The sequence below is a fragment of the Pyxicephalus adspersus genome, chromosome 7 (assembly GCF_032062135.1).
Source record: "Pyxicephalus adspersus chromosome 7, UCB_Pads_2.0, whole genome shotgun sequence".
NCBI classification, from domain to species: Eukaryota; Metazoa; Chordata; class Amphibia; order Anura; family Pyxicephalidae; genus Pyxicephalus; species Pyxicephalus adspersus.
Genome location: NC_092864.1, coordinates 42,932,890 through 42,953,953, shown reverse-complemented (window position 1 = coordinate 42,953,953; position 21,064 = coordinate 42,932,890). Strand labels below are relative to the sequence as shown.

Below are 21,064 nucleotides of genomic sequence, written 5' to 3'. Positions count from 1 at the left end.
TTGGCACATCTTTTTGAAATTGGTATACGAAAATTATTTATGAACATGACAGGTTCCTTCTCCACTGTGTGCCTCTTGGGTACCCAACCATTCTTATATGAAAGTAATATTTGTGCCCTGTGTGCCTCTTGGGTGCCCAACCATTCTTAAATTAAAGTAATATTTTTGTTTGATACATCATGGTATTATGTTTATGACAATTTGTTCTTTGAAGAAGCAAAGGAAACCAGTCTGCGAAATGCATCAGTACTAACCTTTGATAGCTAGCCATAGCTAAGTATTTGAACTTTAAAAATGGGTGTTTTATACCCTATAGGTACAGTAGCTATACAGAAATCTTCCTCATGTAGTTAAGGAACATTTGTCAAGTGTATTATATATGTCTGGCATATATTGTTCATTAGTTTTAATGGACTTCTAATTGATGATCTGTTTCAATGGCTTTTAGATGTGTTTTCAACTAAATAAAGTACTCTTAGTCATACAAAATTACTTTTTATGTCATAGAATAATAACTGTGCAACCCTCTAACCTTTTATGCATGTACTGCGCCATTCAGATGAAAGGCATTTGAAGTGCATGAATGATTAGGAGGGAGGTTCAATGTAAACCTGGCTCTTCTCACCTCTTAGGTCTATGGCCTGCTTTCTTTATACTCATAGCTGAAGATGAAGAAGCACAGCAGCCGTTTAATATGTTAATTGTATCAGCCAGCTACCAATTCAAAGCATTTACAGCACATAGCATATGGCTCTATCTATCACCTCAGCTGCTGCTTGCCTCTCTCTGCCAAGCTGAATCTCAGTGTTATTTTTCCTGCAGTCAGAATGTTAAATATGACTGTTCTCTCATTTTAGTCGACTCATTATTTTTGTGTCTAGGCTACCCTGGAAACACTAGGTCTTAAAGTAAACCTGTGACAAAAAGATGGAGCTGCCATTGCCAACTTGATTGGTAGTAGTGTGGGGTCATTGTTTTGTTTTTCATCTTAAACAAGAATGTGGTAGGGATTTTAGGCAATCACAACAGGGATCAAGATGAAAGCCCAAATGGTTAACAATCAGTCAGAATGGCAGCTTCCATATTTTATCCTCACATATTCACTTTATGCCTGTAGTTTTTTTGCCTACTAAATTACAGAACTGGCAGTATTACATGAAAAATGAAAGTCATTATTGTATGGAAACATCCATACATTACTGGTATTCTTCACCACATTATTTTTGGCACTTTGTGTGCACATAGTATCACCTTTTGGAGGAGGGAAAATTCACTGTTTATCTGTCATATTCATATGTTTGTATTCTGTTGCAAAGATATATTTCCATTTTAGATGTGTACTCTTTTTTCTCTTCAGTAAAATGAATTTGAAAAGAAAAAGAATCTTTATTTATACTTGGATCTCACTAGTCGACCACTCAGTTTCCTTGTGTAAAGTGAGTAACAAACTCTTGCCATCTGAGACATTATAAAAGTTTGTTACACACTTTACCTGAGGACACAGCACAATCTACTGGTGGTCAACAATGATGCACAAAAGATCATTTAAAAGCAAATAACCCATAACCAACTTAAAAACACAAAATATTTTAATCTGAGACAAAGATAAACAAATTGAACGCATGTGATTTGTTTCCCTTTTTGAATAAATATTTTCATAATAATACACTATGAATGTATATATTAACATTATTTTTTTTATTTTATATGGGAACATAATACAGTATTTAGAACAACACATAACAAATACAGTAGAGTTGCGGCATAACAAATATTACAAACAATGGAATCATTAGTTGAACAAATTTTAATAAAATATGGCTAGCATTACAAATTGTAACAGTTGGGGAATCAAAATTGTCTAAAAATCAGCAAAAAATTGGGGGATCGTTGTCCAAAACACTGTAGGCATACCACGCTACCAGAGAGATTATCATCATAAATTTCCTTCAGCCTTTGGCCACCTTTGCACCATGGGATGACATTTCACCAAAGATTGCCCATTTGGGAGTTAATGAGAAATATTTAACCAAATTTTTAAGGGTATACCACACTACCCACCTCCAAAAATAGCGTATTTTGAGGCAATTCTGCAGCATATGGTAGAGATCTGCCTCTAAGACAGCACATTTTAGACATTGCGAGGAGTGACTGAGGCCCATGTGGTATAAACGCATAGGTGAAATATATACATAATGATAAAGTTTCAAGGTCATTTCCCTATACATTGATGAAGATAGTGCCTTCCAAGCTCTACCAAAGTATGTTAAGCAGTATGTTAAGTAGTATGTACATAATTCGGGGTAATTTCCGGGAAATGTTTAGACCATCGGCACAGTCCAGTATTTCTATTTCCATAGTCTAAAACCGTTCTCTAGGTATTGTATGTTTCAGTTATGGCTTTTTTAGCCTGGTTAAGCTTTGTCCATAGCTTGTCCAGTGGATTAGAACAATCTGTGGGCGATACATTTTTAATCATAAGAATTCAGCTGTAAATATGCGAAGGTCTGTAGGCCTAGAGAGGGACAACAAAAACATGGTTATAGCCACTTGCGAAATGACCTTACAGGTCAAAGTATGAACTGTAAATTTAACTTTTATTGCTCGCAGGTCGCCTTGGTCCCATCCCTGGGGTTCCTGGAGTATCCAAGGGAAATTCCCATTTTGTCATAGTGGAAGGAATAATGACGAATGGCTGTTTAGGGAGAATTTGTATCTTATTTTGTGGTAGACATACCAGCACAAATATATTAAAGGATTTTGAACAACCTCTGGGGGGTTGCATATGCAGGATTTAAAGGAGATGATTCTCTGGGAGCAATTGTTGCTCTAATGAAAAATTAGCATAACCGGCAGTGCCGTGTATCCAGTCTCTAATATACCTGGAAATTGTTGTCAAATTATATATTTAATATTTGGAAAATTAAGGCCTCCATGTGTAACAGGTTGTTGGAGTATGCACTTTACCAGTCTCGCTTTCTTTCCTGCCCAGATAAACGCCTGAAAAGCTCTATAGATATCTTGGAGATCTGTTTGTGGTATAATAATTGGTGACATTTGCAGTATATATATATTTGCGGTATCATAACACCCAAATATTTCAGTTTGTGTTTGCACCAAACAAATGTGTATTGGTGGCTCTGATTGGGCCTAGTATATTTATTTAGATATAGTGCCTTCGATTTATCGAAATTTATTGCATAGCCTGACATGGTTCCATATTGTTGTAACAGTTCAGTGACCGCCGGCAAACTCTTGGCTTACTAAAATACAGAAGCAGGTTGTCGGCAAAGACTGTTATTTTAACCACTTTATTTCCAATCTGAATGCCTTCAAAACTCTTTGAGGATTCTAGAAGGCGCAAAAGGGGGTTGACTGCAAAATTGAACAAAATGGGTGATAACGAGCATCCCTGGAGGGTCCCTCTGAACAAAGACACCGGGGCCGATGAGTTACCATTTATAAAAAGTTTTGTTCCCGGGGAGCTATAAATATATTATATGTATGATGTGAAGACTTGACCATATGCACGCTGTGCCAAAATTGCATACAGTAAAGGCCACTCCACTCTATCAAAGGCCTTCCCAGCATCTGGACCTAATAACATAGATTTGGGGGCATTTGCTTTGCCACTACTATTGTTGCTGCTATTGCTGGACGCACCCCTAGCGTAGAGTGTTTCCCTTTTACAAAGCCCGATTGGTACGGAGTAAGTAGCAATGGTAAAAAACATTGCTATCTATTAGCCATTATTTTGGCTAGTATCTTATAACCGCAGTTGAGTATAGAGATTGGTCCGTAAGATGAGACTAACAGTGGGTTTCTACCCTCCTTAGGAATCAAAATAGTATGGGCTTCAGTAAAATCAGGGCCTAATGGGCCTAATTAATAGCTCCCTGTGACCGGAGGATAGTTTAGGTAGCCTGGCTTTCTGTAGAAGGTCATTCAAAAGGTTTTGGGCATGGAGGTTGTGCTGTGTGGACCTGTTTGTAAAATTCTTCGAAGATATGGCAGATTTTTTCCTGAGCGGTCTGTATAGCCGATGTTTGGGGGTCTTTAAGTTGCAGAATCAATCTTTTGGTTTGTGGTGGTTTTATTAGTTTTGCCAATAAGGAACCTACTTTTTTACCCCATCTATAGAATGTTTGTTTAAAAAAATGAGATGTGGTCTCTACTTGCTACATGCGCATTAAAACATTTAGTTGCGTTTTGCCAGGCCTGCTTCAGTGGTTCTGTTCACTGGGACAGGTATTCCCTGTAGGCTTTAATTACTTTGTTTTGTAACTCAGTATATTGGGTGCAGTGGTCTTTACGAGTTGTGAATTCTCTAATACTCCCCCTGACTATCGCTTTCATGGTACACCATAGCAGAACAGGAGTGTCCCAGTGTTCTAAATGGTCATAAACTGTTTTCCCATTGACATTTGACCATATGACCTGGTAGTTTGGAAAGGTTCCGGGAGTGCAAGGATCAATCGAACAGGGGCGTGATCCGCGATCCGAGTAAATTCTGTAATTGATGTGTGGGTCACCTGAGAAAAAAGGAACTCCTCCACCAATCTAGGATCTAATATCTATCCTGGAAAAGGAGATGTGTGCCTTGGAGTAGCATGTATAACTCCTTTCAGTGGGATTGAGAAGTCTCCAGGGGTCCACCAGAGAAGTTGTGAAGTGTTAGCAGGGGTAGATTTGTCCATATTAGGGTCTGGCGTGGGTTTAAAATCTCTTGCCATATTGAGGTTAAAGGTAATTTCCCTCCAAAATTTTTTGAAGTATGCTGGCGTAAAATGATGAGGAGTGACCAGGAGGTGCATATATGAAACATAGTGAATAAATTGTTTCCATCAAATACAATTTTACCAAAACAAATCTACTTTCCTCATCCAGTTCTACTAAGAGCAATTTGTAGTACATTTTCCGTAGTATATTTGCCACCCCTCTTTTCTTTGTTTTCTAAGTAGTAGCAATGACTTCTCCAATCCAGGTGTCTCGCAGAGTGGCTATGTCACCTGATTTCCAGTGTGTTTCCTGGAGAAAATTACCAGGAAATTTATGCTTCTTGTGTATTAGCACTTTCCTCCACTTTTGTGGACTATTAAGTCCCACCACATTCCAAAATACTAAATTGAGTTTGGAGCGCAGTGTGGAAATAGTTTAGGAGGTGTTTAATTCTGAAACATTTACAGCCATAATCCTAGAAAAATAGTATAGTAATGATCCCAATTTTTCCATTTAAGCCAAAACCTCGCTGAATCAAAGCCTAGCAAACAACCTTTTAGGATCCACCCATTACAACAAAGTTCTACAGTGAAAAATTTTCCCAAAAAGGAAAAAAAAAAGAGAAAATGGGGAAAAAGAAAAAAAAAATGCCTTTGTATCTTGGTCAGAGGGCAAGACATATAAATTAAGAAAATTTTCATTATCAATGTAAACGTATTCAGTGAAAAAATCAGAACATTCAAAACATTGAAGTACATATTGCACAAAGTAACAAATCGCAAATTGACTTGAACAGTCAAACCAATACTGGTTAGGTGCTCCATAATTGGCATCCAACCAAATAGACATATTATTAGTAGCATGAATAACTAATACACAGATATTTCCCTAATAAAGCTTAGATGAACCCGCATTATTAAGGCAGAGTTTGATCTTGTTGCTGCAAAAAATTCATGGCCAATATTGGGTCATTAATAAATACTTTGGTGTCTCCTGCATAAGTCACACTCGCAATTTGGTTGGGTACATCAAGGCGAACCGCGATCCTGGCAAACAAGAGTGAACAATTTTCTTTTTGAGCAACTGCAGCAGAGAAATCTTGGAAAATTGAAATTTTCACCTCACCTACTCTAAGCTCTCTTTGTTTACGGTAGGCTCCAAGTACTGTGTCTTTGTCCAAACCAGTACACTCCCAGACAAAGCATGCTCCAGATCACAGTGAAACAATACCATAAATATAAGTAAGAATATTCCTATGCACATACACACCCCATCCAAAATAGATTCTGCAGGACCACAGCTTTTATGCAAATCATCCAACCAGGGGAGGACAAATACACTACATAACATAGACTCACCAGGGTCTTTTCTTCCAAAAGAGTGTTTCTGCTGGTGGGGTAGCAAGGAGTCCTATTAGTTTCCAGGGATACTTTCCCTAAAGCTAGTACAGGAGCTGCAATGTATTCTTTTATCCTCTGCAACCGTGTGAGGTGTCCTCCAAGATGGCTGCCGGGTACCTTGCGGCCAGGTTCGGGCTAAAACTAAAACCTGCTTCCACCTGCAGTCAGCTCCTGCACTTGGTTTCTTGCTGTTCATGGGTTTGAAAAAACCGCCAGAGCACGGATGGCACACACCAATAATCAAGCTGGCGGGAGCTGTTTTTCAGTGCGCCCACCTAGTTCAGCACAGCCCCTGGAAGACATTCACATTAATTTTATCGCCATTTCTGTTAATTACTGCTGAATGTTAGCAGCAATGGCCGCATTTGTGCCCTAGGTTTAATCAAGCTAATCTGTTTTTTTTTTCTTCAGAAAAGTGAGTACCTTGGTTATTTTCCCATACTTGTAAGATTATTGGGTTGTACTGACAGAGCAGTGTGGAGAAAAAAGTCACAAATTACTTCATAAAGGTTCTGTAGTGTCTTCTGTACAACCCTGGTCCTACAATACACAGTACAATGTTTCTTTAATGTGTAAAAAAGCCTTGCTTTTAGTTTTGTAATATTTATTGCAAAAAGCACTTTTCAGGAAACCCCCCTTTTCTTATGTTACTGGAGCTGACAGTTTGATTTTCAAAATAAATGGGAGGTTTTGTAAAAGGATGAGTAAGCCAATACAGTAGTTCTCTGTTTGAAACTAGATCTACATGTCAAAGGATACTTCAGTATGCTCATTCTTGAGTTATGGATATGCATGAGTTATGGATATGGCTGATAAAAAGTACAAGTAATGGCTCCAGTATGACAACATGCAGGTTTAAACAAGTTCTAAATCCAGCTATGAAGTGTCACACAAACCCCTACATTGGTTTGAATGCTGCATATTAGGGTGCAAATGAATGTATAAGTGCTTTGGAGCTCCAAAAATAGTGTCTGCTATCAATGCATTCATTGTACATCACATTTCTAGGTAGTTTTGTCATAATAAAGTGGTATTTTTCCTGAAATTTTTGCTAGGTTAAAAAAAAAAATAACACCCTTTAGAGTAAAATGGATTTGCTCTTCACTTGACAATTTTTCTTTTTGCTGACAAGTAGTATTGAAGTGTATGGAAGAAGAACTTTTGTTTAACATTATTCCTATTTTTTGAAAAAAGTACCATTAAAAGGCTTGGGGGGCAGGGGGACAAGTACCAATGCAAAAAAAAACAAAAAAAAAGCAATTGGACCTACGGACCACTAAATGCACGGACTCCCGACCGCGTATGCGTGGGGAGCCATGTGTCACTTAAAGGGGAAGAAACTTCCCTCAGAGTGACGTCATATTGACAGAACCCGCCACTCCCCTAACGCAGGTCTGGGCCTATGATGGAAGAGTGTGCACCGGCCAGAGCTGCGGACCACCAAAATTTTCTTGCGGACCACTGGTTGGTGACCACTGTATTGAAGAACAGATGTTGGGTGAATTTTAACTTTGAAATATCTGGTTAATTCTTGCCTGAGGCAATTTTTAATGGGCAAAAATCTCATTAAAAAAAGAATGTTGAAATGTGAATCTAGGTAGGGAGACAAAACAAAGGGAAAAGGTTAACCGAAAATGTATATAGTTCGAGTTTAAAAATATTTATATACATTAATTATTCACAATAGGCTGAATTGCTTTATTTCCCCCCTAAAAAGACATCATAATAAATTTATTTATACAGTGGTCATTCAGAGATAGGAAATGGTAATAATGAAAGTTTCAAAAGTGTCAAACCAACCTAAACCAGTTCTTATTTAGTAAGTTGAACTTTGTGCTGAAACAAAAAAAGAACGGATAAAGCAGAGAGCATCGAAAGCAGAAGAAGAGTTTTTTGATGGTGATTATAACGTAGCAGGTGCTTGAGGAACGAAGGCAGTTGGTAAATGGAGGGGAAATGGTGGTAAACAGATGGTTGTGTCAGGGTAGGAGAAAAAAAGTTTTAGAAGATGATAAAGACTTCATAACAAATAGAAAGTTCCTGAATAATATGTGCTGTGTACACCACTGAAAGGGTATCTAAGAGCAAAACTTTTCTCTGTTTTGGATGACCAGCTTAGTGGAATCATTATTAGATTTATTTGCTGCCTGCGCCCCAGGTAAGGATGATCATACTCTCTATTCCTCCCAGTCACCAGCACTTTTACTATTTTCCATATATTGCATACTAAAGCAATCCTCAAGAGAAGTTCTGAGTTGTCTAGCCATCACAAGGTGGCCATTGTCAAAGACAGGTAACTACCCACTTGCTGCGTGATATATCCTACTGTGTGACCGGTGCCTTTGTAACAAAGTACTAATTTTCACTTTGATGGTTAGGGGTTATAAAAGCCTGCAGCAAACAACGTTGTAATTTATGGGGTCTGAAGTGAGCCATCTTTGGTGTGATGCCCCTTAAGGGTGTGGAAAAAGGTGTCCCTCTGGTGCTCTTGTTGATAGGTTATATTTTATATGTTTTTGCTCAGGTAATAATATTATTGAATAAACTGCTGCCTGGAGCCATTTTGAATTCCAAAAAGTGTTCAGTGTGTTATTGTGGGGAAAGGTGGGTGGATTGGTGCTGAGTGGTAAGGGGGGCTGAGGGCAACTCAAAAGGGGCAACTTCTGAGCTACCCTGGTCATGTTTTGGAAAATTGGTGTATAGCAAGTCTGCAATTCTGCAAAAATAGAAGGATAGTTATTAATGACAAAATATTTGTGTCCATTGTAATCATTATCTTTGTATTAGAATTTTGTTAGATGCATACAATATGTCTACAATCTCTCTCTATAGTTTCTTGCTCAGTTTCAGTATATATATATATATATTACAGTGGAATTCAGGATACTATCTTTTCATAACTGGAGTCTTTAGCAGATGTCAGTTGGCACAGCATAAAAAGACAGATGGAGATGCAAAGCAAAAGCACAGAGGTTTTTCCAAGGCATGAAAATTATCATTCCACCTTTTGAATACAGATGCAGATGTACCTGTAAAGTTCTGTCAGGTGGAAGAATCAGAAAAACAAGCACAGCTTGACTCTTCTTTATGTGTAAAATTGCCAACTGTCCCTGATTTTTTGACACAGTCCCAGATTTAGAAGATGTATCATTTGTACTTTTTGACCCTAAAAGTGCTGAAAATCGATCAGATTTACATTTAAAAAAAGTAAATACATTGTTTTTTAGGACAGTATTATATATTTCCTCAAAAAAATGCATATAGTTTTTGTAGTATAACAGTCATATATATTACACTGGTCAAAAAACATTTCCTTGCCAAACAGATTAAACTCATTTTAGGTTATGTTTGATGTACAGATTCCAAATATGATATTGGTTTTACTGGATTGGCTGTAGTTTTTGAAATAATGACCTTAATAATAACCTTATAGAAAACTAATGAAACAATAAAATCAAGCAAAATTAAACTAGATATGCCTACGTATGCAAAAATTAAATTTTTGAAATACTTATTGTCGATATATTCTATATTCAGTATATTACAGAAGTAATCACAAGAAGTAATTGAAAAACTCAGTTTTTTTTTATTTCCTTTTATGCTGATGATCAGGACAATCACGTTGAAGGCTCCAGCAGTAGTCTGCCATCATGTGTCTATCCCATCTGCCCTGATACCTTTCTTCCATCACCTTTATATCTTGATGGAACCTCTCCCTTTGTTCCTCACTGAAATCGCCAAGGTTTTCCTGGAAATTTTTGCAAATGGCTATGGAGTGTGTACCTTTATGCTCATAGTAGCACCCAAATGTTTTAAGTTTAAGAGCAAGTTTTGTACCAGTTCTTCATAATTCTACACAAGTTTTGCGTCCCCCAGTTTAATACCCAAATATGCAAGATATGCTTGTTTCACACATTCTGTAATGTTTCTTCTCTGTTTTTGCTGGGAATATTCATCACAAATGTATTAAAATACACAAATGTAATAAACAACTTCTTGAAGAACTCATATTTCTGTAAAAAAGAAATTGTACGAATAAAAAGAAGGCAAATCAAAGTTTCATGAAAATAATGCTACATTTAATATATAAAATGCAAAACATCAGTGTATATAAAGATTGATAATAATATGCTGTGTTAACATTTGTTGTTGGTAAAACCGTCAATTCCGATTTCTGTATCACAAGAACTAGAGCCAATTCAAGGAAACTGATGTCATTTCTGGATTCAGCAGACCTGAAATACACTAAATATATTAAAAAATCGTTGGCAAGTGACAACATTTTTTTTTGTTGCGCTATTGTTATTAATAGGACGTATACTGTCTGTAAGGTCTTGTTCATATGAACTTGGCTTTAGGAAAGCTATGTGCATGGCATGCAACAGCTTTGAACAGCTTTTTAGTTCCTATTCCTGTGTTAAACATGCTTTTAACAGGTTTCAGTGGCTTTTGTTCTAAAAGCTGATTATAGCTGGCTCACGACTGAAGCACTTTTCAGTATAACAATAGCAATAAATTTATAGCTGTATGAAACAGTTATTGTTGCATAACCCTTGTGGTAATTACAGTAAGTAATATGATTATAGAAATATGTAGATCAGAATTACAAGAGGGACAAGAGAGAATGAAGGCTTAAGATTCCAAAAGAGAACAGTTACCCAAATGTGGGACAGTCAGATTCTAGGTTTGTGCAGTGGAATGCCTTTCTGCCCAACAAAATCAGCATAGCCTTCACAGCAGGAGGAGAAGGGAGAGAACAGTAGGTATCCTATTTCAGTGCAAGATAAATGTTGTCCACTGACAATAATGTTTAATCCCATCACAAACTGGGCACTATTTTTTCTCCCACCCCCAGCTGGAAACTTTTGTTGTTCGTTCTTACACCCAGCTGGGCAGAGCTGTTCTCCCCCCAACCCCCTGTGGGCGCTGTAAGTTAACCTTCCACGCCTACCACCCTTTAACTTCTGCCCACCCCCAATTTGGCACTATTGTTCCCTCCTCCCCCTGCTACACACCAGTACCTCAACATGAATCCTCACCCCAATACCCCTTATCATATGTTTTTCCCTGCCGGCCACTGATGTCAGGACATTCTTCCTCAAATGGAAACTAACATCAGCCACCAATGACTGCCACCTCTCAGTGATGACCGATAAGGTACAATAAGGGACACTTACCTCCTCCTCACCTGATCCCAGGCACACTTGCTCTTTCAAGTTTTATCAGCATCGCCAAACAGCAGATAGTCTTTTAATAGCCCTTAGCTATTTAGCTAGTGCTCAGCCTTCATACAACATGTCCCCACTACTGCTGAGCCCCCTGGCTTTGCTAAGCATTTCCTTTACACCTGTTGGCTAATTCAGTGCTTTCCCAGTCCAGCTCCTGTGTTATCCCCTTGTCGCTCAATCTGTTGTTTCCCTATCTATTCCCCTTGTGCTGTTCCAGTGTTCCCCTGTTTTTGACCCCTGTGTCACCCATGCCTTCTGCATTCCCCTGTGTCTTCGGTGACCCCCGTGGCACCCATGCCTCCTGTGTCTTTGGTGACCCCTGTATTATCGGAGTTATTTTTTGGATTTCTGGTGCTTGACCCCTTGCTATTTTTGTGACTTTACTGTCTGCTGCCTGCCTCGACCCGGGCCTTCCTTAACTATTCACTGCTTGCTGATTAGGTATCGCACATTGTCCTGCCCACCTTGGTGTGCCCAAAGACCACAACCTGGCAACAGCTTGCAGTGCAACATCCTCAACTCTAGAGGGTCTGGAGAAAACCAGGCTGTTGCTTAGACTCTGCACCTTGGGCCTTCTTAGGGCTCACACCATCACTGAGCTACCCATAGCGCCCCCCACTTGTTTCTTCTCTCCAAGCATGACAGGACATTTTCCTTCCCCTGACCACCAACACTAATTTAGTTTTCTCAGAAACCACTGACACCCTTCTTCCTCTTTTGGAACACAGACCTTTTTCACTACAATTGACACCACAATTTTTTACTCCCTGAAGCAATGTATGTGTTTCTATGACACATACTCCTTTCTGTTGAACTCTGTATATTATGTATACATTTCATTTTCCTGTCTGCTGCATTCTGTGCACATTGGCTGGACCCCTACATTCCATATGCTATGTTGTGTATTACATTTAGGAAACTATTTTCTCAGCAGTTGCCTACTACTGTGTAGTTTGCAACTAAGAACGTTATTCTTTAAAGCTCAACTCTGGAGCCTTTGTTTAACTAAATATACGTTTCCTTAAGCGCAATCTAATCGTTATTTTTTTTTTAGCTCATAAGGCAATCAGCAGAAATCTAATAATTTATCGCCTGTGATGTCATAACTCCCAGACAAATTTGTCCTAAGGTTCTTGGGGCAGAGGAGGGACCTGTAAAGAGTTATGGGGGTGGTGACATGAAAATTCTTTTCTTTTGCTTTTCACCACATGTTTTTGTCCACATCTTACATTGGTGCCATGCTGAATTTTGACACATAGGGCCTGATTTATTAAAGCTCTGCAAGACAGGAGAGGATATACTTTCATTGGTAAACTTGGGTGATAAGGCACAATTTGTTTTGAGCGCCAGAATATTTTTAGTTTTTAGTTACTGAATTTCTGCAGGAGCTGGCAGCAGCTTTTCTGAGTACAGTGTGCAAAAATAATGTATGTCACACTACAGTCATGCATTTAGAGCAGTTTAGCTTAGATTTTGTACAAACTAAGCCAGTATTGCCACTGAGTTTTGTTGTCATCTACAATGAAGGAACACACTGAAGGAATAAATATCCATATTGTCATATCGGTGTTTATGTGTCATCTCTGCAATTCATTAGGAGAATTCAATTCCAGGCTGCAGGTAGTTGGTGTAATAATTCCAAGGATCATGGCACTATATGAGCACCAAGAAAACGGCACAAAAATGCATACATTCAAAATATTCTAAGCATTATCTATATATTTAATAATGTTTGCTGAAAGCCCATGTGCAGTGACTGCAGGTAAATTACCAGGTAATTCATATTGGTGAGTATTTCTGTATTTACTGGATTTTTATAATTATGGAATAGAGGGACTTATTTAAAATGATTGGAATCTTTTTTCTGAACATAGCAGGACATCCTTTTGTTCTGAAAAGAGTGCAGTGGGGCCTCCAAAGTACTATATTTTTAATGTGAGTGTACTATTTGCAACCTTTGGATAAATCCCTATTCAGTGTTGTATTCGAGCTTTTCAAATTTCTATTCAGTCAGTGTGTTAAAACAGATCTTAAAAAGTCAAAGGATAAAAATATTTCTCCTTGACAAAAAAATGGTAAAAAGGTAACTAAATTATTTTTTAGAACATCCTGGCAGAAAGTTTAAAGAAAGGGGCACCCTATATTACACAGTGGATATAAAAAGTGTAAACATACCTGTTAAAGGTTTTTGTGATGTACAAAAATTATATCAGAATTAATAATTTAAAACTTTTCCCACCTTTAATGTGACCTATAACCTGTACAATTCAAATGAAAAACAAACAAATCTGTTAGAGTAAAAAATATAAAACAGGGACGTGTGCACTTTGTATATCCACTGTATGTAAAATATACATTTTATATCAACACAATACAAATAAACAAATAATTCCATAAACTTGAGAACATAAAAATTGATTACAATAATACTAATATCCATAGTTGTAAAGATTCTCTTTACAAACACAGGTAAAAAAACATTTTTTTTTGTGTCATGCTTAATTTTTTGATACTGTTATGTAATAAGAAACACACAGCAAACTCACATTTTTAGAGTTTAAATTTATGCTACTTCCCCTTGCTGTTAGATTGTAAGCTCTTCTGAGCAGGGTCCTCTCTTCTTCTGTTTCATTGCTTGAATCTGTCTGTCATTTGCAGCCCCCATTTAATATATATGGTAGCACAGCATAATATGTTGGTGCTATAAAAATGCTGTCTAATAATAATAAAGTATAGTAATATAAAATATTACCACTAGATGGCACATTTTACATTTGAATGGAATGTTCTATGTTTAGTTAGGACATTTTTAAATGTCATTTTGAAAAAAAAGCTACCTCATCCAACACTGGTATTAAATCCTGAAAATTAGGAGGGTCTTTTTTCCCTCTTTATCTTTCTTGCTTTCTGATTGTAAATTCTCAGCAGTGAGGTACCAAATTGATATGTGCTATGAGGAATGTGCAAGGAGAAATGTAAATGTGCAGAAATGCTCATTTTGCAGCATGAGGTGTGACGCCATATGGCAGGAATATCTCACCACTAAAATCTCAAGGTGCCCAGGAAACACCCAGTTTATCATATAACTGGTGACTTGTAATATTACTTTAGGATGAATTCCCCAACCTTCTAGATTGTAAGCTCTTCTGGGCAGGGTCCTCTTCTCCTCCTGTGTCACTGTCTGTATCTGTCTGTCATGGGGGGGGGGGCTTATTTTTCATTTTTACCTAAAAAGGGGGGGCTGTCTTATTTGATGGCCCTGCCTTATCATCGGGGAAACATGGTAATAACAATAATAATATTAATAACAAAATAATAACTTACTCAAATATTTTTAGTACTGCCTAATAACAGCAAAAACCTAATAGAAAAGTTAAACATTTAGGAAAGCATAATTATAATTAACCACAATAAGTCACTCATATTTTCCTACACAGAATACCAACTGATATCTGTATGGTTACTATGGGTATACCATCTCCTTAACCTTGACCTTCTTCTACATCAAGGTTAATGTTGTTCCTAAAGAGAAACTGCAGTCATTTTTGGTGACCACCCTCCATAGCCCCCTAATTCTACCGAATTCTCCCACCAACTATTGCATTTTCTTACTTATTAAAATCTTCTCTGATGCTGCACTCACCTGTGTAGTAACGCCCCAAAAACAAGAATGGACAAGTCAAACACAAGAAATTGTAGAGTCTGGTCCTTTTCATGTTTATGGGAAGAAACCACACAGGAACAACTAGTCACATAGTGAGTTAGGTTGAAAAAAGACCAACAAAAGTGAAAAAAGTCCATCAAGTTCAACCACCAGGGTAATAAACATATCCCAAATATAAAACCCTAAATTCATAATTAATCCAGAGGGAAAAAACCCTTCGTGATCCCATGAGGCAATCGGGTGTTCCCTGGATCAACAGTCTGTGCTCTTTATTTTAGAACTTTAATACTCAGTTATATTTTGTGAGTCTAGATGCATTCAGCTTTTTCTTAAAGCAATCTATAGAAGTTGCTGAAACTACTTCCTGAGGAAGACAATTCCACATTTTCACAGACCTTACAGTGACAAATCCCTTCCTTATCCAGAGCTTAAACTTCTTTACCTCTAGACACAAAAATTGCCCTCTTGTTCTTTGTAATGATCTCAAAGTGAGAGTTCTCTATATGGACCGTTTATATATTTATACCGGGTGATCATATTCCTTGTCTTCTCAAGGGAGAATAGATTCAGTTCAGCTAATCTCTCCTCATAGCTGAGCTCCTCCATTCCTTTTATTAGTTTAGTTGCCCTTCTCTGCACTCTCTCCAATTCCACAATGTCCTTTTTGTGAACTGGTGCCCAAAACTGGACTGCATATTCCAGATGTGGTCTGACCAATGCTAGCGCTGAAGATTTTATTCCTGGGGTTTTAAAAACCTGAAAAAGTTATAGACAGCTGAAAATAAACCTAGATAGGGTAATTAGGATAGACACTTGGGCAGGATGGGTTAGGTTTTTTTATTTAGGAACATGTCCTTTAAATAACTAGGTAGCTGTGAATTATATCATGGTAATGTTGTTTCTCTGTATTGTATGAGATCATGTATACACATGGGGGTGACCATGGCTGCTGTTGAAGTCTAATACTTTGTTGTCCCTCTTGTCCTAGTGTCAGGGGTACACCCCATATTGAGCTCTCAGCGCTACCTGTAACTCCATGTTTATCCAGAAGAATGGTCTCCAATGGCATTTGGAGACAACTAGACCCTTAGAAGACTGGCCACCAAAGCTTAACCACCTATACAATAATATCCAGACATAGGTGTCTCTCAGTGGGACGTGATCACCCTCTAACATATAATCCAATTCTTACAGCTCCTCAATGAAAGACCCCAACTTCAAGAGTTGTCTGAAACTTCTGCCACTTACTTCTTGGGATGCTTTTGCAGGATCTTACACTTCAACCTCACCCTATAAAATGTCCACACCAAGAGTAGGTAATGAAGCCTTACTGACTTTCTTTATTAAAAAACAAAACAAAAAGAAAAAAAACATAGGTAAAGCACAACCCTGGAGCAGAAGTAAGAATACATAACTAGTAGTAGTTAGTCACATTCAACTGTAAGTGTTCTTGTAATGTGGAAGATATTACTAAATACAAAACATCTTCAATATTTCAAGAACAAGACCAGTTGACTAACTGCTACCAGATACACCATGACCTGGGTGAACAAAAACCTTCAGAGATAAGGAAGAATGAGGTTGACAACTATCAAACTCCTCTGGGACAATTCCTGAATACTGCTTTATTAAAGCTATAACCATAAACATCCAAATAATGGAGACTCTAAACTTGGGAAGTATGCCAACAAACTGAAATCCCCCAGGAAAATAGACCAAGGATGAAAGGCCTGCTCAAGAGCAGCGGTGTAGGAATTCTTTCTCTCCCAACAACTTTTCTATCCTACCTACTGTACACTCTTCTCTAGCACACCTGGAGGAATCATTATTTTGTCACAGTGATACAATTTGCTTATATAAGCCCCTTAATAGAAACAGATTTTTAAAGAAGTTTATTGCCCATCAAAATTTCCATTTTCCTCTAGACCCCTTTTATGCCAGCACAAGTCTACCAGATAGTGGTCCTGATGTATTAAAGCTCTCCATGGCTGGAGGGGATACACTTTCATCAATGATGCTGGATGATCCAGGAAACCTTGAATGGATTTCTTAAAATCATTTGGTATTTGCTAGCAAATCCAGGACCAGATCTATTCCAGGCTTTTTGGAACACCCATCTACACCGGTGAAAGTGTATCCTCTATAGCAGGGGTAGGCAAACTCTGGCCTCAGGCCAGATAGGGCCTAGCCGGTAGTGCTTTCTAGCCTAACGCCCCCCTGGTTGATCCGGTCTAATCCCGGCTGGCAGGGGTCGGCAACCCGCGGCTCCAGAGCTGCATGCGGGGCCAGCATTAACACTTCTGCCGCTGGGGTAAGGGGACATTCCCTCCCCTCCGTATGCATTGCAAAGGAAAGGGATTTCCCTTCAGGGGTGTTCCTAGTGGGGGGAGAGCCATCAGTGTGGGACTCGAGAGAGTCCGGCCTAGTGTGCCTTCTTGACCTCCTAAAATGGCCTAGTAGCCAAAAAAGTTTGCTGACCTCTGCTCTAAAGCCTTAGGGAGCTTTATTAAATCAGGTCCTTTGTGTCTGTTTTTGAATCCTAGGACTCTGAGTTATTCTATGATGTAAAAGCCTGCAATGCTTTTGGTAGGCAGACATCTTTTCAGTTTATTGTTAAGTTTAAAGATTTTTTTTCACAACAAATATGTACTTTCACACCCTAATATGTAAATCTATTGACATGTATAGTAGTGATCCACATGATGGGTTTGATATAAAAAAGCTCTTCAAGACCAGAAAAGATAAACTAATCGGAGAACCTGGATGATATAGCATAACTGAAATGGATTTCTTAAAAATCATTTGCTATTAGTTGACACATGTTGACACAAACTTGGACTAGATCTATTCCAAGTTTGCTGGATCACCCAGCCTCACGCATGATAGTCTATGGAGAGCTTGAATAAATCAGACCTTATGTGTTAGGGTTAATGATGATAAATAATTTTAACATATTAACATATCAAACAATTTAGGGAAATTTGATTAACTGATTAAAGTATATGCAGCTTATACTGGCCTAATTGATACAAAGATATCAAATTAGGGTTCCTCCAGAGGTTGCTACGGGTTCCTTGAGCAATGTGGGGTTTGCAACTCTCGGGTCACTTTGCCTAATACCAATGATTTTTTCAGCCATCTATAAGAGAGGCATTCTTCCAAGTGGCTAGCAATGTAGGAGGCATTCTTCCTACTGACCGCCACACAAATATACTGTGATGTGTGGATGATTTGTAGTACTTATTGCGAGGGTTCCCTAAAGATCTAAAAGTTATTTCAAGGGGTTCTCCTATGTTAAAAAGATCCAAAAACACTGCTCTGGGAATTTTGGTCCATACTGGCATGATAGTATCCTGTAGCTACTACAGATTTGTCATCTGCCCATCCATGATATGAATCTCCTGTCCCACTGCACCCCAAAAATGTTCTACTGGATTGAGATCCGGGGATCTGCAGTACAGTGACCTCATTGTCATGTTCAAGAAAACAGTTTGAGATAATTTGAGCTTCTTGATATGGAGCAATAACCCACTGGAAGCAGTCATTAGAAGACTGGTACACTGCGGTCATAAAGTCATAAAGTTTAAAGTTACTTAAATTACCATTCTTTCCCATTCTGATGTTTGGCCTAATCTTCATCAGATTGTCTTGTCAACGTCTACATGTCTAAATGCAAGGAGTAGCTGCCATGTGATTGGGTGATTAGATCCTTGCATTACCAAGTAGTTGAACAGGTGTATCAAATAAATGGGCTGGTTAGAGTGTATTACATTAAAACTACACCTCAACCTTACCTCCAGTCTAGCACAGTTGTAAAGGCTCCTCCCCTGGCTGAAATTCCCTTCTTTTTTAGTTATGAGCAGGATTTACAAATATCTCAATATAGGTAGAAAAAATATAAAATATTGCATATGAGTAGTTTGCATTTCAAAGAGTAAATGTGTAAAGAGCTCCATAGCTCAAGTTTAAAAACAAAACAAACTCAAAGTCAAATTTTCTTTTCCTATAAAATATGTTTACAACTGCCGCTCCAAACAAAATTGTTGAACGAGCACACATGCATGTGAATGTTATTTTTACACCTGATCAACTTCTAACGTATAACTTATCCATTTATATATTGCTTTGGTTCTATTTCTTTGTTAATAAATTGGTAAAAGAAGCTTTCATGCATGCACTGCTTCCTTCCTGAGGTTCACCAGCACTGTGGATGGCTCCCAGTTACAATCAGGTTGAACAGAACACAGCCCTCATCTTGTATCACTTGTGCCAATGTGCCAGAAGAAGTGGGCTAGAAGGACAAAGAAAAGTGAAGACTATAGAAAAAGACTACAAAAAGAAATGATCAGATCAGGCAAACATTTTTTTATGTTCTGTAGACAACTTTAGGCTGAAGGCTGACTGCTGAGGATTTGAAAACTGTATATTATGATGAACTGCCTGGTATTGGTCTAGTGAACATGACTTAAGTTACAGAGTGTTCTATAAGAATGTGTCGCATTCTATGCCATTCTTCCCAGGAAAGATAAAGTGGTAGCTGTCAGTTTTGTGTCTGAGCTGAAGATTCATGGAGGTGAGGTGTCATTCATCAGGTCACAGGTGTGCAGTACATTCTAATAATGAATATCTAACCCATTCTATTGCTGTATTTAAATTAGGCTGGCTCAAAAAAAAGAAATGTACAGAGTAGGAAAAAACAGATAGATAGATAGGGAATGAGAAAAAAATAAGAAAAAGCCCTTAAAGTACATACCCTCTGTTTGGGAAGCCACAAACACCTATAGGGCCCAAACAAATTTCTTTGCACGTATTAGGTTCAGTGTCACTCCATAATACTTAGACAATGGAGAATTGCAGCCTATTCTATATAAATAGACTGCCACCCCACTCAAATAAATTCAAAGATTACCCTCTTTTTTAATGTATTACATCATTGTTTCTCTAACGTTTTAGGGTGAGGGAATCTTTAAAAAAATGTTCAGACCTTCGGGAAAACCCCTGCATCAATTACTATATCCACAGCTCATAGTACAATAGTGTGGTCAATTGGAAGAATGCCTTTATGTCTGGCCATTGGAAGACTGTAATCTTTACATGTAGCCAAAAAGATTATTGGAGTCAAAAGTAACTGATCTTAAAGGCACAAACTGCACATTGCTCAAGGAACCCCTAGCAACCACTGGAGGAACTATAGGGTTCCACTGAACTCTGATTGGGGGATCACAGCATTGCAAAACAGAGGTGCAGTGCCCTAGTGTGTTGGGTGACATTTAAAATAAATGGCATCAGCAACACAGTATTGCAGGTTATGTAAGTTGCCTAAACATAGGCGTGTCAAGTTGGCCTACTAACTAGCAGAAGACAAAAAATAAAATGCCCAGAGATATACTTTAGCTTCTTGATGGACATGAGCCCAACAGACTAAATTAATTAGTGCAAAAGTTACATCTACAAGAAAAATGTAAGTTCCAAATGAAAAGGCAGTGTCCTCTCTCCATGTCAGAGTTAATTAGCAGAATGAATCTTGCATGTATTAATGAGCCTTTAGCTATTATATTCCTTTGACACTTGCTCCAATTATGAAACAGATATGGCTGCAGACAAGTATTGAATCCCTTTTTTTTTTTTTTTTGCATTAGCACGCCAGATTAAAAAAAATTCTGTAAACATTTGTATTTGGGGAATATGTAAACATGATGATTTTTTTTACAGTCAGCTTTAGGGAGACAATGTCACTTCGCCACCTTGAGCAATTAGCTTAAAGCAGAATTAATCCCAATATATTTACCTGTACCCATTTGCAGATCACCACCAACCACTTTCCTTTTCTTTTCCTGGATGCGATCTTCAGCAATCTTGATTGGCCAGGCCAGGAAGACATAACTCCTGAACAGGCGTGCGGGAGTTTATTCAGTCCCAACAAGTTCAGGGGATTGCCAGGTATTTAGGAAACCCACACTGAGTTAGTCTAGTTCCATTTTAATGGAGTCACTCTTACACACCACCTCCAGGCAGTGCCTGCATAAGGTCCTTATGCTACGGTCCCATAAGGC

The 21,064-nt window shown here is 38.2% G+C and overlaps 1 protein-coding gene across 1 annotated transcript in view; it reads right to left on the bottom strand.

The window, feature by feature from the left end:
• The window catches only part of TANK (TRAF family member associated NFKB activator), a 63,922-nt gene extending 57,690 nt beyond the window's left edge, over window positions 1–6,232 (bottom strand). The window contains exon 1 of the mRNA XM_072418236.1: window positions 6,078–6,232. The gene's annotated coding sequence lies outside the window, so the exon portion shown is untranslated. The remainder of the gene's footprint in view (window positions 1–6,077) is intronic.
• Between the last annotated feature and the right edge of the window lie 14,832 nt (window positions 6,233–21,064).